General features: G+C 35.9%; 1 protein-coding gene across 1 annotated transcript in view; it reads left to right on the forward strand.

Annotated features, from left to right (window-relative positions):
- Positions 1–20,388, forward strand: part of zgc:172282 (leucine-rich repeat and fibronectin type III domain-containing protein 1-like protein) — a 259,195-nt gene that overhangs the window by 74,500 nt on the left and 164,307 nt on the right. The window lies entirely within an intron of this gene.

Here is a 20,388-nt window from a genome sequence, read left to right on the forward strand (position 1 = left end):
AGAGATTTGAGAATGATGGCTTCTAATAGGAGAGCCCATTAGATGTGTGCTATGGTCTCCTCACAGTAACGATAAGGGCGCTTGCTGGGGGCCTTCGTCTTGTGATCCCTCTTAGCCTCCATTAGCATGACGGCTCACAGCTTGTGTCAACACTAACCCCGTTTTCGAATATATGCCTATGCAACTCCTCAGGATCTACATTCCCTGCTCCCAGCTTGATTCAAACAAGGACTCTAAAGACTGTAGTTTCTAGCGCTAAATCACTTATTGAGGCCAGGGAAAGGAGTTTACGCATAACAGCTTGAGTGACACTCACTAAATGCCCTAGTATTCTTCAAACTAAGTTTTTTCATTCTTTATTTGTGATAAAAAAGAAGGTCAACAAGGCTGATTGACGATATACCGCTTTCAAAAACTCCAACATCCCCACACTGCAGTATGTTTGGTTGAAATGTGTCATGCTGCTCACATGTAGTCTCTTAACACAATGATGACTGTTAGAGAGAAGAACACTATCACAAACATCTGTCAAACAGATAGCTTTCTGCAACTTTTACATGGTTGTCTGCTAAGCAGGGCTGTGCCTGGTGAGTACATAGATGGGAGACCACATGAGAAAGCTAGGTTGCTGCTGGAAGTGGTGTTAGTGAGACCAGCAGGGGGGGCGCTCAACTTGTGGTCTGTATGGGTCTTAATGCCCCAGTATATTGATGGGGATTCTATACTGCTTAATGAGCACCGTCTTTCGGATGAGACAATAAACCAAGATCAAAAATCCAAGGATGTCCTTCGAAAAAGAGTAGTGGTTTAATCCTGGCCAAATTTCCCCACTGGCCTCTGTCCATCATGGCCTCCTAAACATCCCCATATGATAATTGGCTTCATCACTCTGTCTTCTCTCTACCAGTCAGCTGGTGTGCGGTGTGCAATGTGGGGTCACAAACGTCACTCCCATCCGATCATTGTAAAGGCTTGGGTATACATTTTTCCAGGTTTCACCCCATCAAGCAAACAGCCATGTACACACAGTTTTCAAAGTATATTAAAACACGGATAAATAATTTGACACGTGAAGCACAACTGAGTGAACTCAATATTTGTAAACATTCACCTTCATCCCTGTGTTGTCACATTAGGACCTGAGGACATCTATAAATAAAAAATATGGCATAGGGATGGAGCAAAGATCATTATAGAAGACAGATGGCTCAAATGTAGTTTGAGCTTAAACCCTCTGGTTCTGCTTGCCCCACTCCAAGTAGGATTCAAGGTCACATTTTTTGGCATGGGATGCAGGCACTCAAGCCAGGATTCTAAAGTCGGTTATGCCTAATTCAAATCTTGAGGGTTACCTACACAGCTCTTAATAGCTGGCCTCTGTTACATGTACCTCTAAACCCTACTTCCATCTGGGTCACAGCACCAATATATCAATTCTTGTTCTACTTGGCTAGAACAAGTGGGAAATTAATTGTTGCATCCAGCAAGGGATGTGCACTGAGTAATATGTTTTTTTGTTTTTTTTATGCATGTGTATATGTATGTGTGCCAAATTTTCTGGTGGACACTTTATTATCACCATTGAAGATGGTCACACGATTGTGTCAAAATTATAAATGTAGTACTTTAATAGTACGCACACTCATCCTACACAAAACATAACTTTTTAACAGCCATGCAGTAGTTTCAAGCCAAACCTATACAGTACAGTGTTCAGATTCAGGTGCAGCTAAAGTCAAAACTGACTTTCATACACATATTCTCACTGGTTAAAAATACTGGATTAAAGGAATAGTGTATGATTTGTAAGAATTTATGTCTTCTATTGAACACAAAACAAGATATTCTGAAGAATGTTGGAAACCAGCAGCAATTTACATCCACAGTATAGGAACAGATATACTATGGAAGTTAATAGATGTTTCTTTCCAACATTTGTCAGCATATCTTCCTTTGTGTTGAACCAAAGAAAGAAACTCTAACAAGTTTGGAACAAGTGGAGGGTGAGTAACTGATGACTTAATTTGCATTTTTGAGCGAATTGTCCCTTTAAGATTGTTTGGTAAGAAAACTTGGTTTATTTGTCCCAATTTGGGTTGATAATTGTCCACAATCATTAAGCTACTGATTCTTAAATTTTGAATAAGGATGTGAAGGAGGTGCAAGTTCAAACACAAGCAGTTCACAAGCAATTCCTCTTTGCCTGTTCATTTTAACCTCTCTGATTCTACTAGCACTGCTCTTAATAGCTGGCTTTCATTACACTCACCTCTCTAAACCTCACTTCCATCTGGGTTAGGGCACAAATATAACCCTTTCAGTTCTACTTGCCCAGCTCTGAGTTTTAGACCTGATGTGTATGGCATAAGAAGCAGGCACACTAAAAAGTAAGCTAGTACACCTTATAAGGCCAGGGGAGTGAGGTTCACTGCAGTCATGACAAGAATATATGTGGAACATAGAAGAAAAGTAATCAAAACAGACAGAAGAAAGAACTTTAAAACAGACTGCAGCAATGAGTGTGTTCTTTATAAACTGGAGGGTTTGTAGGAATGTTTTTCTCTCACATCCAAACCACTCAAGTGGTGACAGGTGAGCGAGAACTGAGCAAGCTGGACTGGAGTATGAGAGAATCGACTGGATATGTTTCAATTCAGAATGTGCATCCTAGGAAGGCCATTACTCTCTGGTCTGAAAAGGAGGTGTGTTAAGGCGTTTCTATTTTGAGGCAACTCAAATTGTACCATTGATCAACTAAAAACAGGTCTAAAGTCTAAATTGTGACATTTTTATTGTCGTTTAAAGAGCGTGTAAGTGATGGGAGGGTCCAGAAGATGCATACACATTGCTTATTACACACAGGGATTGTTATTGTCTACATAAATATAAATACTGCTACGTCACTTAGACCATACACTACATTATTAAAATAGAAAGTGCATCTCAAATCACATACTTATACACTATTCTACACCTTTTTGTAGAATAAATAGTGTAAGTAGTGCATTCACCCTAAAAACTCTAAAAATAATAAGTGCACTTTAAATACCTGGATGATGCACTTATTTAACCATTAAAAAGAAGTGTGGAATTTTGAACACTTCATGCACTCAACGTATATTATTATTTTATAATATAAAATAATACAAGGTATTATTTGGTAGTTTGGTCATTTATTTCACTAATTTAATAACCATCAAACATCATCAGTGAAATGGTTTGAATTTCAAAGGGATCTAAATCTTCGAAGGGAACAGTGTACTTTATAACCTTATTCACATCACCCTGGATGTGTTGTTTCACTTTCTTAACAATAAAATGAAAACATGATTTAAGAAATTGCTATTTTCATTTTGATATTAGCAACTTAAGAGACACTAAACATGTTGAGGCATCGTGTAGCTGCATACTTATATGACTGTCATCTTCACCTTATGTATATTTATAACAAAACAGAGCCTATGACAGCATTGCCCCTTTTTATTTTCATTGAAAATATGAAACATACCCTGTCCCTGTGCATGCCAGAGTATGTGTGTGGTCACGCGGTCTACGTTTTCAGTGTGTGGCGGAGAGTTGTTCAGAAATGCTAGGTGAAATGCCAGTCTGGATGCGGATCATTTTCATTTTAAATCGCTGTTTTAAAACTAAAACGTATTAGTGTAAATGGGGCCAGAACAACAGAAAAATGTGTCACCTATAGCTGGTTTGTCAAACCTGCTCACTCACATGAAGCACACCAAGGGTTTTATTTTAACACTGTGGGTGCAATTAAGGGCATGTCCGAATCCACTTTTGCTATTTTAAGGATGGAAAAATATGGTTTGCGCCCCAGCTCATAGTCTAACAGGGTTGTACTTGTTCTTTTAATGAGTTATAGACAATGTGTAACCATTTTGGCCTGCATAGGTGCATGACTAACATGCTCTGTGCTGGACTTTAAACCAGCTTTTAGTTGGTCAATTGCACAGTCTTTTTCAGTTCCTCAAATTAGCAAAGCACCAACAATGCCCCATGAGTCCACTAATTGGTCCAAATGGATTTGTAATTTAAACAACATGGTGCAAAACGTGAAAATTACAGTTGTGCTGGTCTGAAAATTGCAACAAATCACACCATACACGTCTTACGCCTTATTGCGCCAGGTGTATGATAGGGCCCTAAGAGTTGCACAATACTTTCCAGAAACAAAGACTGACCCGTTTCAAGGTCTGTTTCAAATAAAGCCTCAAATTGTGCCCTTTGTTTTCTCGTCGACAAAAGATATAGTGACTAGATCAGGGGTGTCCAAACTCGGTTCAGGAGAGCCGGTATCCTGCAGATTTCAGCTCCAACCTGCCTCTACACACCTGCAAAGATGTTTCTAGTAAGCCTGATAAAAGCTTGATTAGCTAGCCCAGGTGTATCTGATTGGGCTTGGAACTAAACTTTGCAGGACACCGGTCCTCCAGGGCAGAGTTTGTGCACCCCTGAACTAGATCCTCTGCTGCCTATTCCATCCTAATATTTACTACATGCTAGAGATTACTTTATTTCATGCTTTCAGTCTGTGTTTATTGCAACCCCAGTACTTTGGTTGCAATATGACTAGTGTAGTTACTAGTTATTACTTGTAAACAATATATATACAGGACATGTGTCTGTATGGAATTATAAAAAAAAAGATGTGCACTTGAAAAATATGTTTGAAACATATGTTTATGAAAAAAATGGAAGAGCAGGATGCTAATCTAACTCTATTTTTCACATTTAAACCTTTTTCTTATTTATATTTTTGCTGAGCATAACAGCATAAAAACACCCCCAAAAAGAGACAAAAATACACACATAGGTGCGGGCGAGGTCATATCCTTCGGTCATAAATATTAATGTAGTTTTGCACAAATCCATGTCAACAAAACACAGTTGCTATTTCTGTTATGAAATATGTCAGATTTAAAGGAGTAATACATTTTTTTTCAGACCAACTCGGATGTTCATATATATTGAGGGATTCATCTGTCTAATCTGCCTTAAAACATTTGAACCAAAATGTCAAACGCATGTGAGTAGATCTACATTAGCAGGCGAGATGCATCTGTTTAAATTTTTTTAGTGATTTCGCTAGAACGGATGGAGAGTTGAGGATAAGTGATGAATATGTCTCAGAAATAACATTTCAAGCCTTCCGCTTTCAGTGACTGATGGCAATCACAATAAAGCCTCCGCAAAACATAAAAAAAGCAATTTACGGCACTCGATGGCCACTCAAATAAGGGATTAGAATGTAATGTTTTTATTTTGCATATATTTTTGCAGATAATGTATTTTATACTTCAGCTTAAGCCTGGGTAACCAGTTAGAACAAAATAAATAAAATCATTTGCAAAGTTCTTAAACAAGCATGGTTATTATATACATGGTATATAAGTTGGTTATTTTTCCATATTAGGAATATTCTATAGACTTCAATCATGTAATGCTACATATCACAGTTTGCTTTAATAGACTATACCAGACTATATCCTCAAATAGCAGTAAATCCTATCCCAGTGTCTTGGACTATAGTCTTTGTTTTGTTCATACTGTAGTTCAAACCAAACAAAAAATCACTCTGATATTGTAGCCTATCAGTGTTTTGTTTTATTTTGTTTTGTTTTGTTCCACGCTATGCTATGCTATGAAATGTCAGCCGTTGTACATAGATATTTACATTAGATATCGCCTACGCTATTGTCGTCTATTAGAAGGGATGTGTCAATAGTGCCGCCATTTTAGTACAGGGTTGCCCCCCTTTGAAATGAATGTGGGACCAAGGTGCAGTGGAGGACTGGCCATCCAGAGCCAGAGATATATAGACATATAGACATATATTTATGATCAGAAGTTTTCCCGCTGGTCAGTATGCAAATATTTTTTTTTAAATTACAAAAATTATTATTTTACATCACTTTTCTACATCGATGGATCAGTGACCGGACGGGTAAGGCTGACAAAGAGCATGTGTGTGTGTGCATGGAAATGTATTATTCTCCTTACCTGTTAAATTTGATCTAATCCGTGTCCTGAAACACACCCTCTCCGGCTTTCACTTCTAATTCTAATGGAGGGAGCAATTTGTTTGTGAATGAATGTCTGTTATGAACAACTTTTTCACTTAGCCTCACGAAGTTTCCAGCTCCGCAGCATCTTGTTGTCATATTTAATTTACATTGTTTGCTTATTTTATTCAAAAAACTAGCATAAATAAAACTAGCATAATAGAATTTTTTGCAAGTTGGTGCTACTTTTCCTTATGGTCAGTGTAATAAGTGACTGTATTATCATCAATAACATGACTTGTGGAGCACAAAAGTGGTAAAAATCAGGTGAGGGCTTTTCTTTTTCTGAATTGCTTTTTAAAACTGTTGGTTGGGTTTAGGTAAGTGGATGGGTGGGTCAATCAGTGCTTTTGAAAACATAATTGGTTGGGTTTAGGGAAGGAGGATGGTGGGTCAGTGGATCGGTTAGTCACTCAATCAGTCAGTCAGTCAGCCGACAGCACCTTTGGTTGGTTTAAGTGAGAACATCAGGTGCAAATGGAAATCACAGGAGAAATTTGAGATCTCAAAAAGTAAAAACAAAAACTGCAACAACAACAAAAAAAAAAAAAAACATAGCTCCTGGGACGTATTTTTGGCACTCTCCATAAATGTATAAAGCAGAACGTTTTCAGAAAGAGCCTGGGTTGACTTTAATATACCCTTTTTGAGTAAATTTGAGAGTTTTTATGAAGAAGGTCAGTTGAAGCATGCAGAAGGTGACTGTGGAGCAAAAATGAATATTTTTAGAATAGTTTCCTCCCATCTGCTCTTTGAGATATTTGGAATGTCAAGAAGGAAGGAAGCTGGTCAACTTGCCAACATCTCAAGACAAATCTAAACTCAAATGTTTAGAGGTCTCAGACATTACGATGCCAACAGAACACCCCCCCCCCACCCCCCACCCACGAGTCACCACTGACCTCATGACACACTCACTTGTCAAACAAATATGGTGGGAAATTAACAAAATGGTGCTTGCGAGCTCAAGAGTGCAAAAACCTGTTTTGTTTCCTGTATAAAATCATAAAGATTATGCTATGCTATGCAACTTCAGTAATTGTTAGCCTAAATTTTGATGGTTGCTTCCAGGCCCGGCGCCAGGATGTCATAACTGAGGGGGCATTTAATTCCATGGAGGGCACTAGACCTAGTGACTGATTTTGGTCCCTCTTGTTTCTTTTATTTAGGATAATTATTTATTATTACTTTGCATTACTGCCTAAGTTACTGACTTAAGGCAGTAATATACTTTTTTTAAGTAATAATAATATGCACAGTTTTGCAATTACTGATTTTATCAATGAAGGTTAAGCAACAATACCGTTTACATAAATGCAGACAGATCATGGCTTCAGCGCCAAACAAGTGCTTTATATTTTATTCTCCTTATTTCATTCAGTTTTATTTCAAATAAAATAAATGCTTAAAATTTTAGGTAAACACGTCAAACTATGCCCACACATGCAAGCTAAACCACGGTTTGACTATTCTATAACCGGTAAATGAATATAGCGAAATCAGCATAACCGAGTCATCATGCTTCATGTATAGCCTATTACTCAACCAATATCAGTGTTAGGAAAAAGTTATGTCTATAGTCTAATTCATTAAAAAAGTAATAATAATAGTAGCTAAATGTGTTACTTGGTTACTTTTTAAGGCATTAGTGTAGCCAGAAAAAAAAAAAAAAAAAACTAAATTCAGTTATTACCATGAAAATGGGTCAAATTTTGACATGGATAACATGCAACTCAATAGGCTAAATAACTTTTTTTAATTAAATTTTTATAGGTAAAAATAAAGTTTTATGTTGAACTATCATAAGTGAGTTTTTTTTTCACGATATTGTCCGGTTGGCATTTGTAAAAATGCCATCATAAACTATTACTATTAATAGTAATAGGTTACTATTAATAATAATGAATATAATAAATTTAAATATTAATTACAGTGTAACCTACTGTTTAGTTAGCCTAGTGTTCAACTAAACATTTTTATTAAGCTACATATCCCCTAACTGAAAAACTAATGTAAAATTGACTGGCAGTTGCGTCTCTGCTAAAATTAATTTAACAACAAATTTTTTTCTGCGTTTTTTTTTTTTCTTTTAGAGCTCAAGAGAGTTGTATTTAAATAATTAGTTAACCAACACATGTAATGAATTAGGCTGCTTGTCTTCATGTCATCCACTAGTCCAGTTTTCTCCCGTGTGAGTTGAGTGCGCCTCTGCCGCCGTGTGCGCGTTTTAAAGGCTATATAAAGGCGTTTTAAACTGGCCTACCTGACATGATGAAGGGACCAGATCTCTGGACTTTAGGCCTAGCTTTAATCTAACAATTTTCATAATTTAATTGCTATATCATATTATAAAATATCCAAATGTGTATTCTGAAGGTTGGAATGACGGGAGTGTTGGTAATTAATGACAAAGAATTTTCAGCTTTGAGTGAACAATCCTTTATGAAAACTGGGGGACACAAATTCTTTCTAAGGGAGCAATGCCCCCTTTTGCGCCGGGCCTAGTTACTTCATACATAGCTCTTCTGGTGTATCTTGTACAGAAAAACTGAAAAAAAAAAAGATTTAGTCAAATTCACTACAGACCTAGTTGTGTCATGCAGTTAAATAATGCTCTCAGTGTTTTCAATTAACACAACCATTTTGTTTTGTTTTGTTTTTCTCCCTCATAGACTTATTAATATGGTTTCAAAGTTCTCCAAACGTTGCTTTATGTCTAATAAACTTAACTAAAACAAAAGCATACTCTTTCAATGCAACTATAATGGGCAAATCCACAAAATGGTGCTTGCAAGTGTGTAAAATATCAATAATAAAGCTCGTTTTGTTTCCTGGAAGCATTCTGTAAAACGGTTTGGAGTCCCCAAGTTGTGTTTGTGTGTTCTGAATGCATTTTAGTTTGCACACAAACATAAAAAGAATAATAAAAATGTATTCTGGGAGACTCAGTACTAAAAACTCCTGAATTGCGGCGCCTTTGGCACTATGCGCTCGGTGAATTGGGACACTAAAGCCAGTGGCATTTTTATTTATTTATATATTTATTTTAAACACACATGCAGTGAGTCATGCGAGGTGGTCTTGCGCTGATTTCCCTCTGCGAGGGGCGAAACACGAGCACCTGCCGGCATTTCACCCTCAGCCAAAATCTCTACACTGCCAAAGGACTTGTTTATTTTTCCTCTGGTGGAACTGTTTTTACCAAACAGGCTTCACAATTACCGTGTGCCCAGGGATAAGGCTAAACGCAAAGACATGGGCAGGCAGGCACAACTCCAGCTAAATATAGCGCAAATGATTAGCTGTGTGGAGAGGGAGTTTGAGCTCGGATAGACTTGGAGGAAAGCAACTGCTCAATTACAGGGAGAAACTGCCTTCTCTGAGGTTACAGGAAAAAGATAAAAAAAACACTGTACTGAATATACACCACCTTATTGATGTTTAGAAGCCATTCTACTGTGTATTTGAAGATGTAAGAGATCAGAATTTTTTTTATGTATGTATTTGCTGATAATGACTATGCTTAACTGTGCATCAATAATTCAGTAGATTTTTTCGGTCAAATTGTTGATTACGTTTATTACATTCATTGATTATGTAGATGTTATAAATAGTTGGTTTTGTGTGATGCAGTCTAGAGTTGTCGATTTGTTACCATTTGATACTAAAAGCTTTCCTAAGCTTGTTTTAAGACCATTTTAGTATATGGCCTAAAAAAGAAATTTTCAAAGGATGTAGTGGGCCTTTAGAAAGCAAATTATTAGCCCTGATATGATGGTATATGGTAAGTTGTATATGGTGATGATCATTTGATTTAATCATGTAAATTGCTACCGCTATTTTGTAAATAAAATAAAATAGAATAAAATAAAATAAAATTAAGGATGTGTCACATTTATTTTGTGAATGATCAGAAGTTACAAATCAACTTTTTGGTTAAGCATGTTTTTGAAAAATTATTACAAACATGCAGCATATTTTTCATGGCACCAAGTAACATAACTTTGTAAAGTTAGGGCTCTTAAAGGATATGTCAAAAAATATGCTTACCTTGCAAATCTTTACCAAATATCAATGGTAGAAGCAACGTTGTGACGAGTACTGTTGATTGAATTAGTGACAACTAGTGTTTTTTTTGGCATAACATTCTTCAACCAGATGGTAGAGATGGCTCATTCAGGTTTAGTTAAGTTAGGTACTCCTCTCAATAAAATACAGTCAGTCAAAATATGGGCAACCATTTGGTCGAGCAGGCAGGTAAAGTGCTTTTAAGTGCCTGCTCGACCAAATGGTTGACCATGTTTTGTTCATTCCTCTGTGGCGACCCCTGATAAAAAAGGGACTAAGCCGAAGGAAAATGAATGGATAAAATAAAATAAAATAAAATCATTTATTTTTTGTATTGAATTTCATTTTAAATGTCATTGAATTTAGTTTATTTAACAGTTATATTTAATTTATCAATAACCAAATGAATGATTCAACCAATTAAATTTAATTAATTTGATTAAATTAAAATGTATTAAATTATTTACATTTTATTAAATTCAATTAAAAATGTCATTTAATTTAGTTTAATTGAAATTTATATTTGATTTATCAATAATTAAACAAATTAATGATTCAAACAAGCAAATAATACATATTTACTGTTCTTATACAAAAATAAATAAATAAATAAATAAATAAATAAATAAATAAATAAATAAATAAACAATAATTTGACTTTGACCTAATCCATAAAACCAAATCAATCTGTGATAAAAACATATAAATATTAAATATTATCACATTTATTAATTCATTAATGACCCTACATGGTATATCAAGCCAAATCTTCCACAGGTGATGAAAAACAAGTCTCATTCTCCAATAATCTTTTTCCCTCGTCCACTTAAATGCCATTAAAATCTCTCTTTTATCAAGCGCACTTTCTTATCTGACCCCTGTTATGCCTATTACATGGAACCTACATCTCTTGGTTATCAAGTGCAGCCCATCTGCTGCCTGGAACCAAAATAAATGAGAAAGAATGGACTTTTCAAATGCAGTGCTGTTCATTATGAGTGCTTTTACCATGACCTATTTGAAGGAATTGATGTAAGTTAGTGAAGAACTTTTAAGCCGAGAAGAAAATCATGGGAACTGAGAGAATCTGCAGAGAATGATGAAAACGGCTCTGAGAGCAACACCATTTGCCACTTACAAAGCAGCAGTGCATAGTAAAACAGATTTACCTTCAAAAATCCTGCTTTAGCAAGCTATTTACAGTACATATGATCTGTCCACTCTGTCGGATGGGCTTTTCACACTTTGGCCACAAACCCTGGGTCATGCCTTTTTTTTTTCTAACATGTCTTTTCATAGTTTACTGTAGGTTGGTCAACTATGGAGGAATAGAACATGGACCACTCAGATTTATTCCTTTCAGGATCGGTAAAGTATAGTTGAAGGCAAAATTATTAGCCGTCCTGTTTTTAAAATTATGGTGGCTTGAGAAAGCCAACATATGCTACATAAACTTATTATTCTTCCATCTTCTTCTTTTCCTTCTTCTTCTTCTTCTAAGACAAATTTCTATATGCATCTCCTCCTGTTCATACTACAACCACCAAACTTACTCCAAACCTCCAGACTGGTCTGACTCGGGTTGCTATATGTTTCCAACTGTTCCAACTTACTGTTTTCCGAAAACTGACCCACAGAATTTAGAAAAGTCCCATTGACTTAACATTGGACCAAACTTTGTGAGTTCATAACTTTGTATCAGACTTTTATACAAATGTAAGGTTGGGGTCATTAAACTCAGACTACCAATCTGCCAATCACTGATGACCTTTCAACTTACTAGCCATACCCTAGCAACCACTTACAGCATAGCAACTGTCTCATAGACGACTATACTAACAACATACCAATTCATGCTAACAACATACTAACAAACATACTAATCATACTACCAACATGCTAATTCATACTAAATTCATGCTAACAACATGCTAGTTTATACTAGAAACATGCTAGCAACATGCTAATTCATACTAATTAAATATTTATTATTTATTTGTATATCAAATTGTGTGACGCGGTGGTGTAGTAGATAGTGCTGTCACCTCACAGCAAGAAGGTTGCTGGTTTGAGCCTCGGCTGGGTCAGTTGGCGTTTCTGTGTGGAGTTTGCATGTTCTTCAACCAACCTGTCTTGTCCCAATAGGTGGATTTAGAGGTTTTTGCAAAAAAAAAAAAACACAAGTGGATTTAGCTGGTTTTGACGCAAAAGAAAATCTACCTTGTTCAAAACCAAAGAATTGTCTAAAGGGACATTTTTGGAAAAAAAAAAAAAGGTATTTTATTTACTGGCTAATAACCTTATTACATATAAAATGAAACTTTTGAACCTAATCAGAGGAGCCTAATAGAAAATGCTCATTTACAAGAAAAGAGGTCAGGTGGATTTAGAGGGTTTTGCATCTGAACTCTTCATATACTGTCATCATGGCAAAAAAATTATATCTATCTATTATTTGAAAAATAATACACATTGCATAGAGGGTCAAATAATTGTTACTTCAACTGTATATATTATATTATATTATATTATATTATATTATATTATATTATATTATATTATATTATATTATATTATATTATATTATATGGGAAAGCTATGCTAATTATAACAAGTTGCATCAGCAAATAGTTAATATTCATAAACAAACATACATATTCATTACTTTGGATTGGTAATTAATCCGTATTTCAAGATTTCACAGAGTACATTTTCAAACCCTTGAGTTAATGCTCTTATTTGCATAATTAGGAGGTCAATAACATCGGAAGGATGAATATGGAACGTAATTTTAATAACATCTTGCTCATCTGTGAAATGTTTGCCATGTAATTTGACTCTTGTGGATTTAAATATGCCCTTACCATCCTTCATTTAATGTTAATTATTTATTTATTTAGATTCTTAAATTCAGATCCTTAAATGCATTATCATGACAGATCATGTGACAGCTTCTGTGACTATAAATGTATAAAGGATTAATCAAGAAGGCATTGCTTGGTTTGTGATTTGTTGTCAGTCACCAAATACACTACTGTAACATCCTAGAACTTTCCGTTTTACTGGAAGGCAAATACATATATATATATCCGTCTCATTTTTATACTTTTATTTATAATTCATAAAAATTCAATATTTTTCTTATGCCACTTACTGTAAGTCATGCCATTGGATCATGTTAGCCAGTAGTCAAATAACTAATATAAAGTGTGCATTAATGGTCACCCATTTTTTATATTTTTTTAAGAGTATTGATTCTCTCTAATCTGCCCAGTGCCCAGAATGATGTCATCGCTCAAATAATTCTAAACTGGCATGATGCAATGAGCCACTGGGATCCTTTAACCTCCCATCTGCCCATATTGCAACTATCCATTTACATTGATCTTAAAAAAATCTGTTTGTATAATATCAGTACACAGAAATATTGTTCGTTTGTTTGTTCGTTCGTTCTTTCGTTTGTTCGTTTATTTGTCCAAGACTTCAGTGTATCTTTAGATGTCATCTGAATGTTATGGTCTTTCTGGGAAGATAAAAACAAAATCTAAAAATCTTTAAAGGCCCAGTGACGTGTTTTGAAATGTGCAGTTTTATTTGATATTATATGTCATGTATTTCAACTGAAACATGAAGATAGGGTGGGACATACAGTAACTCCTCCCCTTTAAAAAAACAACCAATAGCATTTTATTATTATCACAGCTCTGCCAGTGAAAATGGTTGGACATGTCAGATATTAGATGGGATTTGATTGGCCAGAAGATTTATGAATTGCGGTCCAATTAGATCCATTTAGACAAACCAGAGGCTTTGGATGTTTATATCTTCTTAATTCAGATTGTAGAGCTCACTGCATATATATATATATATATATATATATATATATATATATATATATATATATATATATATATATATATATATATATATATATATATATATATCCTTAAAGAGCCCCTATTATGCATTCAAAAATATCATATTTTTAAATATAATATCAACAGATTGATATGCATGCAAGGTCAAAAAAAAACTTTCATTGTCTTATAATATGCACTTATTTTAACCTAATTATCCCAAAGACTCCCATATGATATGTTCAGCAATTCATTTGTTCCCAAACTTCTCTTTCGTGTGATGCTAATCTGCGCTCATTGGTCCGATGACCCAGTCTGTTGCGATTGGTTGACTGTGTTCAGCTATGACAGAGAAAATTGCCCACCACGACTAATCAACACTGCTTAAATAGTCAGAGTGTAGAGCGTATGTGAACCCAATGCAAGAGTGCATTAATTCAAAGTTAAACACCAGCATATTGCTCTATTCTTAAACATAAGTAAAAACAACAACATCCATTTAGTATTAATTCACACAGCTGCAAAAGTTGAACTATTTTACAACTTGATGCATTTAAAAAAGCAGCATGCGTTGTATTTTTAACGTGGCTTTAGATGTGAATATAAAGAGATACACTACAAGCCACATGAAGCAGTTACACATAACAAAACACAATTAAATACACATTTTGCAACCTAGAGAAATCAAGAAGGCAACCATTTTAATCGCACTTACACTTGTGAATTGGAGGAAGATACCGATCCATGAACTGTGTACTGTGAAATTCCTGTCAAGCTCTGACAAAGTCCCATACATCAATAGTCTTTATCTGATCCTTCCTTTAACATACGCCCAACGAATCCCCAGATCTGGCGTTTCATATTAGGTATTGTTTTGAGCTGACGTCGAAAAAAACAGGCAAAAGATCTGGATGAATGACGAATCATTTAAACGACTCCGATTTGAATCTTTTATTAAAAAATCTATATTTTTAAACAAGGTGCACTTTCAGAATTAAACATCGGTTTGAAGTTTTCATTCACTTAAAGCTGTGTTGCACACTGTATGGAAGGTAATTTTCCAAAACGCATAATAGGGGCTCTTTAAGGCTAACATACATATACTAACATCTAAAAAACTTTCTATTTTAGTTTCAGAGGGCATTTCATGTGTCCGTTGCACACTCACAAATATACAATGCTTTAAAGGGGGCCTAATATGCAAAAGTTACATTTATAAGGGGTTTGAACACAGTTGTGTGGCAACAGTGTGTGAGTATAGCCAGCATGTAATCATAATATACATATATATATATATATATATATATATATATATATATATATATATATACATACATATATATATATATATATATATATATATATATATATATATATATATATATATAATTCTATTTTTTTTTTACAATCACACTTTATAAAAGAAAACAATATGCAGAAACATTTTGATGGACATTCTCCCTTTGTACGTGTCATCAGAGAGGAAAAGCCACACCCACTAATGTTGATCGCTCCCTCATTAGTGATATTAGTCTTGTTGTTGAATCTGCCACTATACTGACACACAGATAGTTGTAGGTTTTATGAATGAGGGCTGGGAGCACAATCTCATTTTAATTTAAAGCAAAATTCACCAAAATGGTACAATTTGGATCAAATTGTGGTTAGCACTGTCGCCTCACAGCAAGGTCGCTTGGTTCGAGTCGCGGCTGAGCCAGTTGGCATTTCAGTGTGGAGTTTACATGTTCTTCCTGTGCTCACATGGGTTTCCTCTGGGTGCTCCGGTTTCCCTCACAGTCCAAAGACATGCAGTATCAATTAATTAAATAAACTAAATTGGCCGTAGTGTGTGAGCTTGTGTGTGAGTGTGTGTATGTTCTGGCTGGAAGGGCATACACTGTGTAAAACAAATGCTGGAATTGTTGGCGGTTTATTACGCTGTGGCAACCCCAGATAAATAAGGGACTAAGCCGAAGGAAAATCAATGAGTGAATGAATGAAAGCATGAAAAAAGTGGCAGTTTCAAAGCGTTATAAAGCATTATTTGTGGGGTATTTTGAGCTGAAACTTCACATACACACTCTAGCAATATCAGAGACTTATTTTAGATGATGTAAAAAGGGGCATAAAAGGTCCCCTTTAATTTACTGGAAATGTAAAACATGAACATATCTAATTTTTGTAGCAAAAGAAAATGTTTTGATGCATTAAAATGTAATAGAGGTGCTACTTAATACAGTATATTGCACTATACAACAGTTTTTATTATTCTTTTTTTATTGCATTATCCTGGGGATACAAAAAGTTCTTATGTCCTTTCTTACTTCTCATTATAAACTATAATGTGCTCTTTATTTCCTGATTGAGTAATTAAATCTATTTTAGACTCTTCAAGACTGTATTATAAGATTGCATTATAGTTTCCATAGGAGTGTTATGTGTATGCTTTTACACTATTAATTTACCAAACATTTAAATCATAAACTGTTTCAAAATGCATGCTGTTGATGAAATCATTGTTAAAACATTTGCAGTGATCCAATCAAAACATAATTACATACTTAGCAACTGTAGAGCAAATTAGACTATATGTGCAAACATCAGAGAAGCATGAACCGTTATTCATATATCAGAAGGAGTTATTTTACACTTGCAATACATATGTTGACTTCTTTGTTTTACAACTTTTTTGACACGCCTGGCGAATCTCAGACTTTAAACTAATTGTGATTTACATGCTTAGACTGTTTGTGTTCTAGGGAGACTTCAGATTAAAAAATGCTGCCTCATTATGCAAAGTTTTCTCATTAAAAAAGAATGATTTCGTATTAATGCAATAGAATGCATGGGAATACTATAGGGAATTGCAATATGGTGAGACAGTGGCTTCAGTTTTATGTTTGTCTAGATTAATCCAGTTCTCTACTGCAGTGTTTCTCAACCACGTACCTGGAGGACCACCACCTCTACACATTTACCATGTCTCCTTAACCAAACACAGCTGATTCAGATCATCATTAGCAGAGACTGGAAGACCTGTGATGGGGGTGACAGACAAAGGAGACATACAAAACATGCAGTGTTGGTGGTCCTCCAGGAATGTGGTTGAGAAGCTCTGCTCTATTATTTATCAATGGTCCTTCCCAAACATTTTAATTGAAGGGTGTGTTCATAAAACTGTCATGACACCTGTGTAATCATATGCTTTGAATATGAATGAGATTTATTGCTTAAGTGTAATACACTCAGTTGTCATTTCAAAAGCAATTATGATCTTTTTTCAAATGTCATTATTTGTAATGACATCTGGACATTACCAAGACTACATACGTTGTCATACATCTGGCATAAACATAATTGTCTTGAGGCAGTTATAATTGTGTTATAAATATTTTTCTGAGTACTTTTTTCAGTGGGACAAATTGAATTTGGCGTTACAACTTCTCATTAAAAGTGTCAATATTGTGTCAAATCATTTTATAGTGACGCCATTAATATTTGATAACATTTCAATGACAAATCCAATTTGTACCACTGTAGAGGTCAAGAAAAGTCTTAATGGTGATATTATACAATTCATGACCCAATTATAATGCTCTCATGACTATCATGTTTACGACAGATTTATAACAGCTTATGCTGTCTTGATAATGTAAAGTTGTCATGACAGAAAGGGGCCAATTCACACCAAATGTCTCTTTGTATCTAAAAAATGTGAGACACAGCACTCAGCAATGATTTTAAAAAAAGTGCAGCATGGAGCACACAGGTATCCAGACACAGCCGTTAAGCCCCTGTAAACAAACTTTTTTTTAAGTTTAAGACAAGTTGTCAGAACAAAAAACATCACAAACAATGTAATCTTTGCATTTAAAGTACTTTGTAAACTTGAAATCTAAAATAACTATACTGATTTTGTTAGCTCACATTGCTAGTTTTGTGGTGAACAATTCATCGGTGCATGTCATTATGAAAAAACAAATAACCAAAAAAAAAATGTTTGCCCTTGTAATCTTTAATTGAAATCTGAAAATGCACCCAGCACAGCCCCGCGATTCCGTCATTTTGGAGTGAAAGCGATCGGCCGTCCATTGGATCTTATTGCTGTCTTGATGGCAAGCAGCTGCTTTGTTTTTTATTTATTTATTTATTTATTTATTTATTTAAAAAGTGCATTAAAGCTGAGATACAACCTGAAAGAAGACAATACAACACTTACTATCACAATCATCAGCACTTTTAGTTATTTTACAGACTTATTACATGCAAGTGTAGGCTAACTTAAATTAAATAATAACCTTTTTCTAGCTAACATACACTAACTGGCCACTTTATTAGGTACACCTTACTAGTACTGGGTTAGACCCACTTTTGCCTTCAGAACTGCCTTAATCCTTCGTGGCATAAATTTAAGAAGATACTGGAAATATTCCTCCGAGATTTTGGTCTATATTGACATGATAATATCACGCAGTTGCTGCAGATTTGTCAGTTGCATGTCCATGATGCAAATCTCCCGTTACACCACATCCCAAAGGTGCTTTATTGGATTGAGATCTGGTGACTGTGAAGACCATTTGAGTACAGTGAACTCATTGTCATGTTTAAGAAACCAGTCTGAAAATATCTACAAAATGATCCCCCACACCATTACACCACCACCAGCCTTTCATGTTGTTGATGCCAAATTCTGACTCTACCATCCAAATGCCGCAGTAGAAATTGAGACTAATCAGACCAGGTAATGTTTTTCCAATCTTCAATTGTCCAATTTTGTTGAGCCTGTGCAAATTGTAGCCTCAGTTTCCTTTTATTAGCTGACAGGAGTGGCACCCTGTGTGGTCTTCTGCTGCTGTAGCTCATCCGCCTCAAGGTTTGACGTGTTGAGCGTTCAGAGATGCTCTTCTGCATACCTCAGTTGTAACGAGTGGTTATTTGAGTTATCTATCAGGTCGAACAAGTCTGGCCATTCTCCTCTGACCTCTGGCATCAACAAGGCATTTGTGCCCACAGAAATGCCACTCACTGGATATGTTCTCTTTTTCCGACCATTTTCTGTAAACCCTAAAGATAAAAAAGCAGTGAAAAGCAGTTTCTGAAATACTCAGACCTGCCTGTCTGGCACCAACAACCATGCCACGTTCAAAGTCACTTAAAGAGCCCATATTATGGGTTTTTGAAAATGCCCTTCCGTGTAGTGTGTAACACAGCTCTAAGTGAAGTGAAATATCCAGCTAAGGCTTAAATCTGTAAGTGTACAGTGTTTAAAATTATTGATTCATCTATAAAAGAGTCGACTCATAGTGCTTCAAACGTTTCGTCTTGATAACGAGTCATTAGGTGTTTCGCAATGACGCAGCTACGAAACACAAGTAGTTGGGCGCGCAAACCCGGGAGATTTGAAACCTGCGGCCCCGCCCACTAACAGAAAAAAAAGTCTCACACACACACAGAGACACACACAGACACCGGTCGAATGAAGTCACGCTGTGCAGATGGATATTATGGACAGTCTAATCAAAGATGAAACATCAGCAATATAGCCCAGCCTTGAGCAGTTCTGAGTGCTTCTGAAAACTATATGCTTTCAAAGAAGACTTCATCAGTTTGTTAAAGGAAGGATCAGTATAGACTGTCAGAACATGGATCAGTGCATCATGGATCAGTTTCTACCCCCATTTCACAAGTGTAAGTAAGTGCGATTAAAATTATTGCCTCGTTTACTCTAGCTTGCAAATTATGTATTTAGTTGTGTTTTGTTACTTGTAACTGCGTGTACTGTATCAGGTTAACTCTTTATATTCTCATATCGCGTGTAAAGCCACGTTGAAAACGCGACGCGTGCCGCTTTGATTACGGATCGTCAGCTGTTTACACACATGCAACGGACAAGTTTCAAAATATTTCAGCTCAATATTATTGTCTCCTCGTGTGTGTAACGCACGGGTATTCGCGGATATAACTGAGCGCCGCTCCTCTATGGACGCGCCGGCCCTGTGTGTGTGTGTGTCTCCTCGTGTGTGTAACGCACGGGTATTCGCGGATATAACTGAGCGCCGCGCCCTCTCTATTCAGCCGGTCCTCTATGGACGCGCCGGCCCTCTGTGTGTGTGTGTGTCTCCTCGTGTGTGTAACGCACGGGTATTCGCGGATATAACTGAGCGCCGCGCCCTCTCTATTCAGCCGGTCCTCTATGGCCGCGCAGGCCCTGTGTGTGTGTGTGTGTGTGTGTGTGTGTGTGTGTGTGTGTGTGTGTGTGTGTGTGTGTGTGTGTGTGTGTGTGTGTGTGTGTGAAAAGAGCAAGAAGACTGTGACCTCCTCGCCAGTTCTTGGACTTTTTGCTCAATAAAATAGTTAGTCGTCAGTATTTTCTAGTCCATCGT

The sequence above is a fragment of the Danio aesculapii genome, chromosome 15 (assembly GCF_903798145.1).
Source record: "Danio aesculapii chromosome 15, fDanAes4.1, whole genome shotgun sequence".
In the NCBI taxonomy this organism is placed as follows: Eukaryota; Metazoa; Chordata; class Actinopteri; order Cypriniformes; family Danionidae; genus Danio; species Danio aesculapii.